Source organism: Panthera onca, chromosome B4 (assembly GCF_046562875.1).
Source record: "Panthera onca isolate mPanOnc1 chromosome B4, mPanOnc1 haplotype 2, whole genome shotgun sequence".
NCBI classification, from domain to species: Eukaryota; Metazoa; Chordata; class Mammalia; order Carnivora; family Felidae; genus Panthera; species Panthera onca.
The window spans coordinates 54418089-54437170 of NC_138345.1; the positions used below are offsets into that span (position 1 = coordinate 54418089).

Below are 19082 nucleotides of genomic sequence, written 5' to 3' on the forward strand. Positions count from 1 at the left end.
AACATGTCTCTGGAGGCAAGAGAAACAAAAGCAAAAATTAACTATTGGGACCTCATCAAAATCAAAATCTTCTGCACAGCGAAGGAAACAATCAGCAAAACTAAAAGGCAACTGATGGGATAGGAGAAGATATTTTCAAATGACATATCAGATAAAGGGTTAGTATCCAAAATCTATACAGAACTTACCAAACTTAACACCCAAAAAACAAATAATCCAGTGAAGAAATGGGCAAAAGATATGTGTAGACACTTCTTCAAAGAAGGCATCCAGATGGCCAACCGACACATGAAAAAAATGCTCAACATCACTCATCATCAAAGATGAATGGGAAAGACAAATCAAAACCACAATGAGATACCACCTCACACCTGTCAGAATGGCTAATGTTAACAACTCAGGCAACAACAGATGTTGGCGAGGATACAGAGAAAGAGGATCTCTTTTTCATTGTTGGTGGGAATGCAAGCTGGTGCAGCCACTCTGGAAAACAGTATGGAGGTTCCTCAAAAAAAAAATAAAAATAGAACTACCTCATGACCCAGCAATTGCACTACTAGGTATTTATCCAAGGGATCCAGGTATGCTGTTTTGAAGGGGCACATGCACCCCAATGTTTATGGCAGCACTATCGACAATAGCCAAAGTATGGAAAGAGTCCAAATATCCATCAATGGATAAATGGATAAAGAATATGTGAGATATATATATATATATATATATATATATATAGTGTGTGTGTGTGTGTGTGTGTGTGTGTGTATATATATATATATATATATATATATATATATATGGTATATATATATAATGGAGTATTACTTAGCAATCAAAAAGAATGAAATATTGCCATTTGCAACTACGTGGATAGAACTTGAAGTTATTATGCTAAGCAGAATTAGTCAGAGAAAGACAAATATCATATGACTTCACTCATATGAGGACTTTAAGACAAAGAACAGATGAACATAAGGGAAGGATAGCAAAAATAATATAAAAACAGGGAGGGGGACAAAACATAAGAGACTCTTAGATATGGAGAATAAACAGAGGGTTACTGGAGAGGTTGTGGGAGGGGGGATGGGCTAACTGGTTAAGGAGCATTAAGACATCCACTCCTGAAATCATTGTTGCACTATATGCTAACTAAATGGGATGTAAATTTAAAAAATAATAATAAATTAAAAAAATAAATAAATATAGGCTTTAAAGAATTCATTAAAAAAAAAGAAATACCAGGGGCCGTGTGTGTGTGTGTGTGTGTGTGTGTGTGTGTACCTGATATGCAGGGAGTGGAGAGGAAGATGTGAGTCTGAGGCTTCAGAAGTCCAGGTTCTGTCTGGAGGTAAGACTATTGGGGGAGATGTACTCCCAGATCCCCTGCAGCCCCAGCAGACAAAGCCCGTGACTGCAGGGACAGAGGGTGGCCAGCACTACCACCACAGGTAAATGCAGGCTGGATTTTGGGCAGCCTCCATCCTCCCTGGGATTGACTTTGCTTGGTCCAGTCCACAATTCACATGGCTTCCTGTGTTCTGGGTTCAGTCCAGTACCCACCCTCCCTTCTTGTCCACACTCATGGACATTTCCTGTGTTCAGAACTTAGAGCACTTGTTAGGCTGAACCATACGAAATTCCTGATATTTAGTTGGATTTGGTTTATACTGTCTATTAATTTTTCTTTTCTCTCTTCTTAATATCTTTTTGACTCCAGGCTAAGGCGACAGGGGAGCAGACTGAGGAAGGACAAATAACAAAAGCTAATGTTTATTGAGTGCCTACTATGTGCCAAGTATGTTGCATCCTGACCACAGCGCTAATTCTCCCTACAGTCCCAGGAATTATTTCCTGTTGCCCCTGCAATTATTTCCCACCTTTTACAGGTGAGTGAGTCCAGGTGAAGAGGCTCCATGGGAGGAACAGGGCTAGGAGTCCAGCTCAGCCCAGGACCTCCTGCTTTACCACAGCCCCCCACCAACCAGGGGAGTCCTGGCAGAGACTGGGAGTCAGAAGGTAATGCAGGCAGCTACACAACAGGAAAGGGGAGGAGGAAACAGACCAAAATGGAAGTCTGGAGGGGGCAGAAGAGCCCCCATGGAAGGAGAGGGGGCAAAGCCCAGAGATCACACCTGAAACCAACATGAAAAAGGGCAATCTAAGGAAGAACCTGGGCAGGGACACACCCAAGCCTCTGACCAGAATTGTAGGTAGTGGCAACCATGGGCAGAATGCAGTAGGGTGGACAAAGGACCTGTGGGGGGAGGCCAAGGCAGGTGTAGACACAGCAGAAGGGTGGTCACAGAAGGAACTCTGCTATAGAGTCTAGGGCACTAGGTAGAGAGTGACAGTGGAGGCATGGGTGACAAAGATAAAGTCCATGCAAAAGGATGAAAAGCAAGAGTGGGGAGCAGAGTCCCTGTGGGAGGGATGTGGGACTGAGACACAGGGTTAGAGACAGTGCTCAGAGAGGGGGAACAGAAGTCAGCCTCAAAGAGCACTGGGGAAGGTGAGGATGTGGGAAGGCTTGAAGGTGAGGGTGGGCGTGCGCGCACGCACACACACACACACACACACACACACACACACCTTTCCAAGAAAAGAGCAATTGGCTCCTAAATCCCAGTGAGCATCCCCAGCCCCATATCCCCAAACCCTGGGAGGCTTTTGGAGGTGATGAAAGGCAGGGTCACTGTGCTTGGTGGAGGGTGGGGAGAGGGACATCATGAATGTGTGTATGTCCTTCTGTGCCTGGCAGGCCTGTGGGTACCTGAGAGTGTGTGTGCATGTGAGTGCACCTGCTCCAAGGAGCAGCCTGTGCCTGCAGGACTCTTTGTCTGCCTGTTGGCCACCTGGGTCTTCTTGAGCCCCCTCTCCCCCCAGGGGGGCTCTGTACCTGGTGTACAATTTTCTGGTCTCTCTGGACATAGCTGTTTCCCATTTTGTTGTTTGCCTTGTCAGGACCTCAGCAGGGATGGATGGAGCCAGTGGAAGGAAAGAGACAGAAGGTGATGCTTGGGCAGCCAGGGCTCCCCCATCTCCTGCAGACACATGCACACACACAAACACATACACAACATACCCCCATGCACACATGCTTCCCTCCACTGCGTGCAGCCAGATAAAATACACAAGATGCACCTGACATACCATTCACATGTTACCATAAGGAGACACACAAACGAACAAAGGCGCTCAGACATACTGACATACCAAACACCCACACAGATGGAAAGACAGGCACCTGGGACACAAAGCCACTTGGCACAAAGTGACCTGATGTATATCTTGCCCCCACCCCCCAACACACACACACACACACACACACACACACACACACACACACAGAAGACATACCAACTTGGGTACTCCTCCATGCCATTGTGCCAATACACATCTTAGGGCACCCTCCAGGGCGTCCCAACACCTCTCCCAGCAAATTCAGAACCTCTAGCCTAGCCATAAGATCTGCGCCTCTCCACTCCCTTTCATGCTGGTTCCCAATCCAAGTTATTCCAGACCACCAATACAATCTTCTACTTGCCTTATGGTTTGCTCATCCTGCTTCAGAATCAACAGAGAGAAGTTCTCTTCCTCTTTTCCCCCTCTGTCCAATGTCCTGTTAGGTTTATCCTTCTATACCTCACTCTAGAGTCCCCTCCTCCAGGCAGCCTTCCCTGATGAACTAACTGGCCTTGATTCTGAATTTGTCTTTGTCCTTTGCATTTGTTGGTCTGTGCTGACTGTCATTAGGTAACTTTGCATATCAGTTGGCAGGGAGGGAACTGTAAGCTCCCAAAGGGCAGGACCACTAGACCCAGTATTTCAGGCAAATGCAGTTCTCACCCTCCAGTACCAGGCTGGGAATGTTCCCGGAAGCATTTCACAAATGGACAGGAACATTAATCTGGGCTCCAGCAGCCACCAAGAAATGTCTCCCTCTGTCACATGCTGCAAGCATCTCCTTCACAATGACCTTTCAGAGCCATTTTGGGGGAGGGCACATCCTCCACTCTGTCTTCTCACATTCACCTGGTTTTTAACTAGAAATATGGCTTCCCAGATGGGTCCTCACCTTATTCTCCAGCCTTGGAGAAAACTTGGCAATTCTGAAAAATCAGATCCACCCCAAGGACAAACATGTGTCTCTGGTGAGGATGCTCAGAGCTGTGCTGCAGGCTGTGAAGGCAATTCCCACAGAGGATGCCAGGTGACCAGGCACCTGCAGCAGCAGTTGTAAGTGCTCCCATGAAGAAGATGCTTGTGTGGAATAGGTTCACTGTACTTAAAACATGAGAGAAGATCACCCTAAAAAGCCCTCACTGACCACCTCCTCACAACCCACAGGGTTGTTTCATCCAAACCCAGCCTCTCTGGGGAGACAGGTTCCCTGCTTGCTCCCCCTTTCCCCTCATCTGCTTCTCAACAGCCTCTCTCTCCCTGCCCCTCTCTCCCTCATGCAGTGAGAGGCTCCCTCCCTTTCCCTGTGTCTCTGTACACCAGCCTCCATCACATTCCTTCTCCTGATCTGTCTCCCTCTGTCTTCTGCCCATTTCTCTACTCCCTGTTCCACTCTCAGTTTTTCTGCCTCTGATCTCAGTCAGGGCTCTGCCAATTCTTCTCCATCTCAGTCTTTCTCTAACACACATCTTGTTTCTGTTCTCCCCCCTTTCCCTCTACTGCCCAGAGTAGTTCTGCAGAGGGAGGGGAGTGGGGTCTCCTTCAGCACCACAGGACTAGGTCATATTGTATGGATCTCTAAATTGTTGTGTTCCTGACACACACACACACACACACACACACACACACACACACACACCAGCAGCAGCAGAGACCTTGACTCAGAGTCTGTATCCCACTCTCTTCAACCTCTACCTTCCCTTTCTCACTGCCTCCCCCTCTGGCCCCCACCTCCTTTCCCTTCTCTGTCTCCCTCTCCCTCTCCCTCCCTCTCTGTGCACTTCTCTATCGCCTCAGCCCTGGCCCCATGTCCATGGATCTGTCTTTGGATCTGGGTTCATGGCTTTCCCACCTCCTGAACCTGGGCCTACTCATTTATCTGTGACCATGTGTATTTCCACTATCTCTGGCCTCTGGGTGTCTCTCTGTGTCTGCCTTAGATCTTTCAATCTGCTCCCTGGATGTTCCTCTCTTCCCTCTCTCCTGTCTCTGAGTTTATCTCCTTATCTCTCTATTCCAGTTTGGACTGTCTACCTCTCTTGACTCTGTGTCTTGGTCTCTTGGACTTGCCAGGGTGCCCAGACCGTCTCTGCCTTCTTGGTCCCACTCTGTCAGTCTTGCCTTGAATTTATTGGGCCTTGCTGTCCCTCTCCCTGTCCCTGTGTCTGTCTGCCCTCTCCTCTGCCTCCCAGTGCTGCCCTGCAGCTCCTAGGGTGAGCTATTCAGAGGGAGCAGAGGGGACTGTGCAAGCAGCCCTTCATGTGAAAGACGAAAGGCTGGAAAATTAGGATGCAGCACAGGCTCTGACTACAGCCCTCTGCTCCTCATCAAATATTCTCCAGGACTTGAGATTCGCCTCACCTCCCTGCCAGTTGGCCCTCACCCTCCCCAGTGTATCCACTATAAGCCACTGGAAATTCTGGGAGGGCACTTAAGGTCCCCGTAGTCCAGGTATCTATGAGTCTGGAACATTCTGTGAGAAGAGGAATGAGGAGAGGCAGGAGGCCCATTGCAGATGCTTTGCCTAGGGGGGGGAGGGTGTGTGTAGAACAGGAAGACTGAGAACTTTGCCTCTGCATCCCAGGTGAGAACTGCCCAGCTGCTCCTTGCACCCCTCAGACAGGCACATGTGGGGCAACGAGTCCAGGAAGGAGATGTGGATGGTCTTCAAATAAGGGAAGGGGAACAGAAAATGTGTGTCCCTCTAAAATCCCCTATGACACCTGTAACTCTTCCTTGTACATAAGAATACTCAATAAACTCCTTGGATCACATTTTACCAGATTTCCCAAAATAAGTGCCTAAATCAATGGAACTCAATCCCTTTCAGTATTCCTTCCCACCCCCACCCCCACTCACTCACCCCCAGCAAGTCAGTATCTGTCCCCAGGACAGTTTCCCCTGCCAAGCCTTCCAAGCACCCCAGTGATCATGGGATCCCAGCGACAATCCCAGTCATTCCAACCCCTCTTTCTCCATCACTTACCTTATGTCCCTCCCTCCTCCTCACCCCCTTACCCACCCAATGCAACTTTGCTCCCTGGATGTCTCCCCAAAGACAGGCAGTCACTAATGAGCACTAAGCACTAGAAAGGGAGGGTCAAGGGCAGCCTGGTTGGTGGGAGGGGACTCCAGAGCTAGCAGATAAGGAGTCCCGTCAGCATCTGTCAAATACGTTATCTCCCTCCAGCATCCCTATCTCTTGCCTCCTGGCTCCTGCCAATCCATCTCCCTGCTAAGACTGAGGGACTGGGCTTAGGTGAAAATTCTCAGAGGCCTAGACACATAATTCCTGGTCTGCTCCAGACCCATTTTCTCCAGAAATGTCACTAGACCATATTGTCTTTCTTTGAAAATTCCCAATGACCCTGGGTAGCTAAGGTTATTAGATGGAACCCAGGGAGGAAGAGAAATTGCTCTCTGCTCAATATCTTGATCTCAGCTCCTTGTCTCTACCACATATCCCCAAAAGCCAAAGTTAAAAATCAGGCAATAGTAAAGAGGGTGAAATCTCAGGAAGACTTCCCCAGCCTTTAAGAGGTTGTGAATGCCTCCAGAAACCAGAGGACATGAGGGGGAAAGGCACTCTTGGAGGACTAAAGATCACTTCTCCTGATTCATATGTAATTTCCACCAGGTGGCAAGGAACAGTGCCTTGAGCACTTGAGGGGAATGTTCTCAGCAGGACCTGCGAAGGGCTTGATGGCCACAAGAGGGCAGCATAGAACAGCTCTCCAAGCAGAGCCAGCCCTGGGCCCTGGATTCTGAGATAGGGCAGGGCTGCCCAGGCTGGGTAATCCTTGGTACCAGCAAATTCTCATGATTTTCTAATTCAGAAAACCCTCCTTCAGCATTTACCACTGGCATGCTTTATTACCTTTGGCTCCTAAAATGCCATCACCCACTCCAGTCCGCTTCATTTTATTGGTCCCCAGTATTTGGGCTGATGGCAAACAGAATGGCTTTTCCTTTATGGTTATACAGCAGGTGACATGCCAGCTCACACAAGTGATGCTTCACAAGGTCCCAGCTGATAACTAGAACCAGAATTGGAACTATGTTTTCTTGATTCCTAATCCAGGGGTCTTCCAATTGGTGCTGCTACTCCTAAAAAAGCATACTTCATAGATATCAGGGGGAAGCCAGCTCACAGCACTTGGTTTAAAAAACTCACATCAAGGGAGGACCCAAGATGGCAGAACAGCATGGAAGTTTTCTGCGTGTCTCATGTCCATGAAATACAGCCAGACCAACACTAAACCATCCTACACACCTAGAAAAGTGATTGGAGGATTAACACAACAATCTGCACAACCTGAACCACAGAATTCAGCAGGTACATGGCGCGGAGAGGTGAATTTGGGGAGCAAGAAGCCACTGACGGTAGGGAATGGCTTTTGCAGGCGGACAGAGGACAGAGACTGGGTGGGGGGAGAATACGGGAAAAGCACCCCTCCCCAAAAGCAGCTGGAGAGAAAGTGGAAAATTGGAAACAGACTCAGGGACTAAATTAAAAAGGGAGAAAGGAGAAAGGAGAGGGTTTAAATTCCATTAAGAGTGTAAACAAGGGGAGAGCAAAGGCTGCAACTCCACAGCTCGATACCTGGTGGTGCTCTGGTGGGAAAGGCAAATCCCCAGGAACAGAGTGGGGTCCGGGAGGTCAGGTCACATGGGGAAAAGCAGTTCCACTGCTGGAAGGACATTTGGTAGAGACTGTTGAACCCACCTGGTCCCAGCAGACCCCAGAAGGCGGCCACATTCGCTGGTGTTGGAACAAGGTCGTTAACGGTGAAACCTGGTGCCAGATGTGTGTTGTGAGTTCCCATAATCCCTGAAATGCTGCTGCTACACTATCTCGCAAACTTTTTCTGAGTGGGCTAGTACCTGGCCACAGTCTCAGGGCACCAGCAGGGTCCAGCAAGCGTTTCTGGGTGCAGCTGACATTCAGCCATTGCTCATTGGGCCATTGCTTGGTGAGACCCTCCCGCAGAGGGGCGGAACGGGTCAAGGCCGCAGTCCTTCAGAAGTAAGGGGCCGAGGGAATACAGCTGCATCTGAGGTAAAACTCGGGAGAGAGGTACTGCCTGGGCCCTGGTTACGGAGAGTGAAAAAGTGGGGGAGTGGATGAAAGCTGAAGACAGGACAGATGCGCGATTGCTGATCTGGGAGAACAGACTGGATAGCTGGGTGGCACCATTTCCCACCCACCCCCCACGCATGCGCATATGCACCTACAAGCACTGCAACAATCCACCCTGGTAGGCTAGCAGTGCCATCTAGTGGAGAGCAGAGCTGTTACACTGAGCCCCGCCCAACTGGGCCAACTTCGCTGTTGAAGAACACAAGTCTCACTGCCAGCTTAGCTTATGGATTTTAAAGCACTACATAGACTGACTTCTAGGGGAAACGAAATTTCAGTCCTACTTCAATCTGTTAGCAGGTTCATCTATTCAATTTTCTTTCATTCTTTCTTTTTTCTTTTTCTCTTTCACACTTCTTTTTCTTGAATACAGAAAGAAAAATTCATATTTATTTTCTATTTTTAATAAAAACATTTTTGTTTAATTTTTATTACTATATTTTTTACTCTTGTGCAATTTTTTTCAAATTCTATTTTACTTGCATCATTTTATTTTAGTCTACTTCAATGTATTCACCTTTTCAACTTTTCAAACAATTTCCTTTTTATTTTTTTCTTTGTTTTTTTTCTCTTTTTCTTGAATGCAGAAAGAGGAGAACTTCATTTTTACTTTCAATTTCTATTAAAATATTTTACTTAATTTTTTACTATATTTTTCGCATTTATGTAATTTTTTTCAAATTCTATTTTACTTCCATCATTCTATTTTAGTCTACTACAGTGTATTCACTTTTTCAAATTTTCAAATGGTTTTCTCTTTTTTCTTTCTTTTTTTATATTTTTTCTCTTTTTCATTTCTTTTTTCTTACATACATAAAAACAAAAATTCATATTTTTAATTTTTATTAAAAATATTATTCTTTAATATTTTTCTACTATATTCTTTAATTTTGTGTATATTTTTTCAAATTCTACTTTACCCCCCTCATCTCATTTTAGTCTACTTCAGTTTATTCATTTTTTCAAATTCTCAAACGATTTCCTTTTTTTACTACCCCCCATTTTTTTTCCCTCTAATCTGTCAAACCACTTTCAACACACAGACCATAACACACCTAGGATCTAACAACATCTATTTGATTTTCTGTGTTTGTGAGATTTTAATTTTTAATTTTAATATTTTTATTAATTTTAATTTTTTAATATCAATTTTTCTACATTAATTCCTTTTCTCTCCTCAAAATGACAAAATGACGGAATTCACCCCAAAAGAAAGAAAATGAAGAAATGACAGCCAGGGATTTAACCAACACAGACACAAGTAAGATGTCTGAACCAGAATTTAGAATCACGATAAGAATACTAGCTGGAGTTGAAAGTAGATTACAATCCCTTTCTGCAGAGATAAAAGAAGTAAAAAATAGTCAGAATGAAATTAAAAATGCTCTAACTGAGCTGCAATCACGGATGGATGCAGCGGCGGCAAGGATGGATGCGTCAGAAGAGAGAATCAGTGATATAGAGGGCAAACATATAGAGAATAATGAAGCAGAAAAAAAGAGGGAAATTAAGGCAAAAGAGCACAATTTAAGAATTAGAGAAATCTGTGACTCACTAAAAGGGAACAACATCAGAATCATAGGGGTCCCAGAAGAGGAAGAGACAGAAATAGGGGTAGAAGGGTTATGTGAGCAAATCATAGCAGAAAACTTTCCTAACCTGGGGAAAGACACAGACATCGAAATCCAGGAAAAACAGAGGATCCCTGTTAGACTCAACAAAACAGACCATTAACAAGGCCTATCATAGTCAAATTCACACAATACTCAGGCAAGGAGAGAATCAGGAAAGCAGCAAGGGACAAAAAGTCCCTAACATACAGGGGAAGACAGATCAGGTTTGCAGCAGACCTATCCATAGAAACTTGGCAGGCCAGAAAGGAGTGGCAGGATATATTTAGTGTTCTGAATCAGAAAAATATGCAGCCAAGAATTGCTTATCCAGCAAGGCTGTCATTCAAATAGAAGGAGAGATAAAAAGTTTCCCACACAAACAAAAATTAAAGGAGTTTGTGACCACTAAACCAGCCCCGCAAGAAATTTTAAGAGGGACTCTCTGAGGGGAGAAAAGATGAAATATATATATATATATATATATATATATATATATATACACACACACACATAACGTATATACATATATACACATATATATACATATGTATACACATATATATACATGTATATACACACATATACATATATACACACATATATATGCACATACATACATATATACATGTATATACATATGTGTGTGTATATATGTATGTATATATATGTGTATATATGTATGTATATATATATGTATATGTATGTATGTATATATATGTATCTTTCTAACAAAGATTAGAAAGGACCAGAGGACCAGAGAACACCACCAGAAACTCCAATTCTACAAGCATCATAATGGCAATAAATTTGTATCTTTCAGTACTCACTTTAAATGTCAATGGATTCAATGCTCCAATCAAAACACATAGGGTAACAGAATGGCTAAGAAAGCAAGATCCATCTATATGCTGTTTACAAGAGACCCATTTTAGGCCTAAAGACACCTTCAGATTGAAAATAAGGGGATGGAGAACCATCTATCACGCTAATGGTCAACAAAAGAAAGCTGGAGTAGCCATACTTATATCAGACAATCTAGACTTTAAAATAAAGACTGTATCAAGAGATGCAGAATGGCATTATATTATAATCAAGGGGTCGATCCACAAAGAAGACCTAACAATTGTAAACATTTATGCACCAAATGTGGTAACATCCAAATATATAAATCAATTAATCACAAACATAAAGAAACTCATCGATAGTAATACCATAATAATAGGAGAGTTCAACACCCCAACCACAGCAATGGACAGACCATCTAATCAGAAAATCAACAAGGAGAGACTCTTAAAAACTGAGAACAAACTGAGGGTTGATGGGGGGTGGGTGATGGGCATTGAGGAGGGCACCTGTTGGGATGAGCACTGGGTGTTGTATGGAAACCAATGTGACAATAAATTTCATATTTAAAAAAATCAACAAGGAAACAATGGTTTTGAATGACACACTGGACCAGATATCTTCAGAACATTTCATCCTAAAGCAGCAGGATATACATTCTTCTCCAGTGCACATGGATCGTTCTCCAGGATAGACCATATACTGGGACACAAATCAGCCCTAAGTACAAAAAGATCAATATCATACCGTGATATTTTCAGACCACAATACTATGAAACTTGAAACCAACCACAAGAAAAAATTTGGAAAGGTAACAAATACTTGGAGACTAAGAACATCTTACTAAAGAATGAATGGGCTAACCAAGCAGTTAAAGAGGAAATTAAAAAGTATATGAAATTCGATGAAAATGATAACACCACAACCCAAAACCTCTGGGACACAACAAAGGTGGTCATAAGAGGAAATTATATAGCAATCCAGGCCTTCCTAAAGAAGGAAGAAAGATCTCAGATACACAAACTACCTTACATGTTAAAGAGCTGGACAAAGAACAGCAAAAAATACCCAAAACCAGCAGAAGACAGGAAATAATAAAGAATAGAGCAGAAATCAATGCTATAGAAACCAAAAACCAGTAGAACAGATCAATGAAACCAGAAGCTGGTTCTTTGAAATAATTAACAAAATTGACAAACAACTAGGCCAGTTTGATCAAAAAGAGAAAGGAAAGGACTCAAATAATTAAAATCAAGAATGAAAGAAGAGAGATAACAACCAACACAGCAGAAATAAAAATAATAATAAAAGAATATTATGAGCAATTATATGCCAGTAAAATGGGTAATCTGGAATAAATGGACAAATTCCTAGAAACATATACACTACCACTGAAACAGAAATAAATTCAAAATTTTAATAGACCCATAACCAGTAAAGAAATTGAATTAGTAATCAAAAATCTCCCAAAAAAAAACTGGAGTCCAGGGCCAGATGGCTTTCCAGGGGAATTCTACCAAACATTTAAGGAAGAGTTAACACCTATAATCTTAAAACGGTTCCAAAAATTAGAAATGGAAGGAAAACTTCCAAACTCATTCTATGAAGCCAGCATGACCTTGATTCCAAAACCACACAGAGACCACACTAAAAAGGAGAACTACAGACCAATTTCCCTGATTAACATGGATGCAAAAATCCTCAACAAGATATTAGCCAACCGGATCCAACAATACATTAAAATAATTATTCACCATGACCAAGTGGGATTTATACCTGGGATGCAGGGTTGGTTGAATATCAGCAAAACAATTAATGTGATTCATCACAGCAATAAAAGAAAGGACAAGAACCATATGATCCTCTCAATAGATGCAGAGAAAGCATTTGACAAAATACAGCATCCTTTCTCAATAAAAACCCTCAAGAAAGTAGGGGTAGAAGGGGCATACCTCGAGTTCATAAAAGCCATATGTGAACGACCCAACGCTAATATCATGCTCAAAGGGGAAAAACTGAGAGCTTTCCCCCTAAGGTCTGGAACAAGACAGGGATGTCCACTCTCACCACTGTTATTCAACATAGTATTGGAAGTCTTAGCCTCTGCAATCAGACAACACAAAGAAATAAAAGGCATCCAAATCAGCCAGGAGGAGGTCAAACTTTTACTCTTCACAGATGACATGATAATCTATATGGGAAAGCCAAAAGATGCCACCAGAAAACTGCTAGAATTGATTCACGAATTCAGCAAAGTTGCAGGATATAAAATCAATGCACAGAAATTGGTTGCATTCCTATACACCAACAATTAAGTAACAGAAAGAGAAATCAAGGAATTGATCCCATTTACAGTTTCACCAAAACCCATAAAATATCTAGGAATAAATCTAACCAAAGAGGTGAAAAATCTATACACTGAAAACTATAGAAAGCTTATGAAAGAAATTGAAGACACACACACACACACACACACACACACACACACACAAAGGAAAAAGATTCCATGCTAAAAATAGAACTACCCTACGACCCAGCAATTGCACTACTAGGCATTTATCCACGGGATACAGGTATGCTCTTTCAAAAGGACACATGCACCCCCATGTTTATAGCGGCACTATCAACAATAGCCAAAGTATGGAAAAAGCCCAAATGTCCATTTATGGATGAATGGATACAGATGTGGTATATATATACAGTGGAGTATTACTCGGCAATCAAAAAGAATGAAATCTTGCCATTTGCAACTACGTGGATGGAACTGGAGGGTATTATGCTAAGTGAAGTTAGAGAGGGACAAAAGTCATATGACTTCACTCATAGGATTTTAAGAGACAAAACAGGTGAACATAAGGGAAGGGAAACAAAAATAATATAAAAACAGGGAGGGGACAAAACAGAAGAGACTCTTAAAAACTGAGAACAAACTGAGGGTTGATGGGGGGTGGGAGGGAAGGGATGGTGGGTGATGGGTATTGAGGAAGGCACCTGTTGGGATGAGCATTGGGTGTTGTATGGAAACCAATTTGACAATAAATTTCATATTTAAAAAAAAAGAAATTTAAAATGCAAATTTTAAATAATCTACATGAGTAAAAGGAACAATATTTTTTTAGGAAAAGAAGTATACATATTCTTCCTAAAATACACACAATATAAAAAATGCGTACCAAAAAAAAAAAAAAAGATCACATTGCTAGTTTGTGGTGGAAGTAAGATCACAACTTAGCTCTCAGTTGTTCATCTTCTGTGCACCAAAAGCAAACAACCGTACAGGAATTTGAAGTCCAAGAATTCAGATATTTCCAAGTAGGAGGACCAACCACAGGGATTTTCATTATGGGTAGTATGTTCAAAGCCAAAGCATTTTGTGCTCAGAGGAAAGCTCCAGCTCAAATCCACCTGCTCATGTTACTTCCCCTCTCCCCCCCCACCCCCACCCCCCCCACACACACACACAGCCAAGGCTCAAGCTACACAGCCTTCTCAGTGTGCTCTGAACACTGCTTCATTTTCCTGTGCTTTTCCTCATGGTGCTCTCACTGCCTATCCTTCCCTCCTGCCCATGTGTGGCAAAATCCTATCTGTCCCTGAGAGAGTCAACTCAAATGCCATTCCTCTACAAATTCTTCTCTGATTTCACCAATCAAATCTCACTACTGTGCCAACCACAAATTATCTTCCTCCACTCTGAATTCCCAAAACACTTTATTTGTATATTACTTATGACAATACTTTATACTTTGTATTACAGCTATGCTTTACCCCTTGTATTAGAATATAAGCTCTGTAAGTAGAGGGGCCATATTTTATCTGTTTTGGGGTTTTTTTGGTCTTTTATGTTTATTTATTTATTTTTTACTGATGTATAATTAGCATAAATGTCATTATACCATTCTCAGGTGTAGAATATAATGATTCAACACTTCCACACTTTTCAAATGTTCATCAAGATAAGTATATTCTCTATTCCCTTTACCAATTTCACCCATCCCTCTACCCACTCCCTCATTGGCAATTACCAGTTTATTCCCTATATTTAAGAACATTGGGCTATTTGTTGTTGTTGTTGTTGTTGTTGTTGTTGTTGTTGGCTATTGTAAATAATGTGCAATAGGGGTGCCTTGGTGGTTCCATCGAATAAGCATCTCACTCTTGATTTCAGCTCAGGTAATGATCTCATGGTTCATGTGATCAAGCCCTATCTCAGGCTGCATGCTGACAGTATGGAGCCTGCTTGGCATCCTCTCTCTCCCTCTTCGTCTGCCCTCTCCTGCTCATGCTCCCTCTCTCTCTCAAAACAAATAAAGTTAAAAATAAAGTAAACATAGGGGTGCATATATCTTTTCAAATTTATTTAACCAAGAAGCTTTTGCTTCTTGTAAAAGGATGTAAAAGGAAACCATCGACAAAACAAAAGGGCAACCTACTAACTGGGAGAAAATACTTGCAAATAACATATCCAATAAGGGGTTAATGCCCCAAATGCAGAAAAAAAAAAACTTAAAACTAAAGAACTCAACACCAAAAAAACAAATAATCCAATTAAAAAATGGACACAGGATAGGAATACACATTTTTTCAAAGAAGACATAGAGATGGGCAGCAGACACACGAAAAGATACCCAACATCACTAATCATCAGGGAAACATAAATTAACAGAACAATGAGATATCATTTTATGCCTGTAAGAATGGCTAAAAAAGACAAGAAAAACAAGTGTTGGTGAAGATATGGGGTAAAAGTAACCCTCATGCACTATTGGTGGTAATATCAATTGATGTAGCTGCTATGGAAAACACGATGGAAGTTCCTCAAAAAATTAAATATAGAACTACCATATGAACCAGTAATTCTGCTAGTCGATATTATTTTAAATAATTTCAGCCAACACCCAACAGGGGCTCAAACACACCACCCTGAGATCAAGTGTCACATGCTCTACCAACTGAGCCAGCCAGGAACATAACCACCCATGTTCTCCCAGTACTAAATATTTAACTAAAGAAATGAAGCACTTTTTCTAGTTTCTTTTAATAATGTTTTGACCCTGTTAGCAGTTACAAACACAAATGCAAGTAGAATAATTTAAAAAAAAGGAGAAAGAGCAAAGACACATCCATTCTTTTGTAATAAATACAGAGCTCTATTAGTGTTCCCCCACAAACAATCCACAGGAGGCCTAGCTTTTCATGAGATCAAGAGTACCCTCCATTATTATGCAGGAGACCCGACTGCATTCAGGTGTAATGATGTCAAACTGAATGTACTGGCACTGTTGAGTTCAAGTCCTATAGTTTTGGCTCTAACTTAGTTGGGGTTAAGTGAACAGGCTGTACTGGATCCCATAGGCGAGGTAGACAGCAAACCCAATCAACATCCAGACAGCAAATCGGGCCCAGGTGCCACCTGTCATCTGCATCATAAGGAAAGCATTCACAAAGATGCTCAGTAGTGGGAGGAGAGGCAGAGCAGGGACCTTACAGGGAAGGGGACTGGAGCTCTGTGGCTGTCTCCAGATGACCCCAGTGATCTCAATGATGAGCACCAGGAGCACCACAACCACTGAAATCCACACTGGGTCTCCAGAAAGCAGAACTGGCCACTGGGCCAGCACCAGGCAAAGAAGAGTGAACAGCAGAGCAAGAAGTGAGGAGCAAACACGGACAACCCGGCCAGAAAGTGGAGTGGGGGTGGGGCTGCATGGAAAAAGTAGTCCCTGTAGAGTCAGCCTCTCTGCTGCAGGTCCGTTCTCCTCCTGCATCTCTGCTTCATTTCCCCAATTCCTCCTCTCAGGCTGGTATCCGCAGATGAGAACACAAATAGCCACCAGGCTATGAGTAAGCAGGATCCCAATTGAACTGAGGTCCAAAATATCAGTGAGTCCAAAGAAGAAGGCCACGATTGGTGCAATAATGCCAAAGATCACATTTGCCATGAGAGGGGTGCATGTACCAGTTTGGACCCTGGGAAGCGCCGGGAATAGGAAGTCATCCTGTGCCATCCTGTATATCATCTGACGTATGGGGACCATAAAGCCCAAGACATTGGCCAAAAGACTACAGAGGAATCCAAAAGCTACAACATAGTAGGCAGGGGCCCAGCCAATATGGAGAAATGCCTCAGGCAAGGTGCTTCCACGTTGAAACTGATAGTAAGGCACCATAAGTGTAAGTGCCACAGAGACACCAAAATACAAGAAAAAGCATATGAACAGTGAAATCACAATGCTCATGGGGATGGAACGCTGGGGATTCCGGGCTTCTTCGACTCTAGTAACAATATTGTCAAAACCAATAAATGCATAGAAACAGACAGCTGCTCCATGGAGAATCCCCTTGAAGCCAAAAGGCACAAATCCTCCAGAGCCCATATGGCCCAAGGTGGAGGTATCATTGAGTCCAGCCTTTAAGAAGTCCTTTTCTGTGAGCTTCCAGTTGTGCAGGTCCCCCTTAATGAACCCAGAGATGATGACAAAACCAAGAACCAAAATTTTCACCGATGTGATCACTTTTGTAACCATGAAAGACTGACTAAATCTCAGAGTCTGCACTTCTATGAGGAAGTATACAAGGCTCACAACAAAGAAGTTTGGATGTTCTACAAGAACACGGGGAACTTGCTGTGTGATGCTCTCATGGAGGGTGTGAGAGTTCTGGTTCCCAAGTAGAATGTCAAAAGCTAAGGTCCCAGCCTGGATCACAATGGCTGTACCAGCAACATAAGAGAGAATAAAGTTCCAGCCAGTGATGAAAGCCCAGAGTTCACCTATAGTGACATGGCTGTAGAGATATGCAGAACCAGAATGGGGAACCCGGGCACTAATCTCTGCATAGCACAGCGCAGCCAACATTGAAGATAGTCCAGCCGCCAAAAAGCAGATCACAATGGATGGTCCTGCCTGACTGGCAGCCACCTCGCCAACCAGGACATACACACCTACACCCACTGTGCTGCCCATACCCAGGGCCACTAAATTCAGAGTGTTCAGGCTTCTCCGTGGGTCATTCTCAGCCACCGGTTCCTTCAGCGTAGGTCTTTGTACCAGTTTTTGACCGAATCTACGAAGTGCCTGGTGCAGCATGCTAGCTGGAATTGAAGAAGATTCCAGGATCAGAGAGCTGTAGCAAGCTCAGGGAGCAGAGTCTGGGATCAGGTTTGTTGAGTCTGAGTTAAGCCAAGTTGTGTTGGGCCTGCATGTTTCCATGCTCAGGCTTGAAAGCTGCTACTTCATATTTCATCTGGTATGTCCTATTGCTCCATAATTCCTAAATAAACAATAAATATTTACTGAACAGTGGTGTTCAACCAACCAACCAAAGCCAAGTCCCATGTCACCTATTGCAGCACAAATATCACAGAAGTTGATATGAAAAATGTCATAGAAAAAACAACCCTGATTTCCCCTCAGAAAAAGTGCCAAATACCTTCCAACATTTTGCTTTTTACACACCACATGACACAATCTCATTTGGGTTCACCAAAGTCATGTAGTGTCATGTACTAATGAAGACACGCAGCACATGAATTTATTGTGTAATATTTCACACGCAGTGTGTTTGTGCCATGCTTATGCGTGAGTTATGTTACATTAATTCATGGACTAGAGGGCCGTGTTCCAATTACAGAATAATGTTTAAATATCATCTGAGTTTAAAATACAAATATTGGTCTCTTGGTCTTAAAACCTTTAGCTTCAATATCAGCTAGCCAAGGTCGGATGTCACTTTGGCCCCCTTTCTCTTCATTCTGTGTCATCCACTTAGCTGGACTGATGGCAAAGAATGTGCAGTCTAATCCTTCCCTTTACCCACTTAGGGCCACAGGGGGCACTGTGAGAAGAGAGAAAGAGAGAGAGAGGGTCAGGGTCCTCATAACTACCTGTAAGAACTAGAGGACAAAGCTATCTGATAAGAAAACACTCAAAAATGAGTGCAGAGCCAACAAGGAACCATTACTAAGTAGGGAGAAGACCCAGAAAGGTGGTTTTATGAATGCTGACATTAATAAACCTCACCCAAAGCTACAAGGCAAAATTCATTACAATTTTTACATCCACAGTCATGGGAGTGTGATGAGCAGGGAGAAAAAAAATAAGTCACCTAGCTCAGTAACTCACAAGCAAACAATTCCTTCTGTCTCTTCCCTCTCTGGGTTCCAGGAGAGAAGGTGAGCTCACTTCTGCAGATACTCTCCTCCCTGGCCACACTGTCCTCTAAAAACACCTTGCACCATCTGTGTGATGTCAGCTACTGTAGCCTGGAAAATCTTCCCTGTTCTGTGAGCTTGTATTAAAACACTCACT

At 43.0% G+C, this 19082-nt stretch overlaps 1 long non-coding RNA gene and 2 pseudogenes across 5 annotated transcripts in view; all 3 read right to left on the reverse strand.

Moving 5' to 3' along the window:
• LOC145715613 (uncharacterized) overlaps positions 1-19082 on the reverse strand; it is a 338798-nt gene that overhangs the window by 181139 nt on the left and 138577 nt on the right. The gene's annotated exons all lie outside the window — the stretch shown is intronic.
• The window catches only part of LOC132694626 (cationic amino acid transporter 3 pseudogene), a 156495-nt pseudogene that overhangs the window by 106005 nt on the left and 31408 nt on the right, over positions 1-19082 (reverse strand). For 2 of the 4 annotated variants that reach the window (XR_014137927.1, XR_014137928.1), the window contains exon 1: positions 7781-7858. The exons of the other annotated variants lie outside the window; for them this stretch is intronic. The product of XR_014137927.1 is annotated as a cationic amino acid transporter 3 pseudogene, transcript variant X1 (transcript). Of the gene's footprint in view, positions 1-7780; positions 7859-19082 lie in introns of those variants that run through there. 4 annotated transcript variants of the gene reach the window in all.
• Positions 15570-18111, reverse strand: LOC132694631 (cationic amino acid transporter 3 pseudogene; annotated as a pseudogene).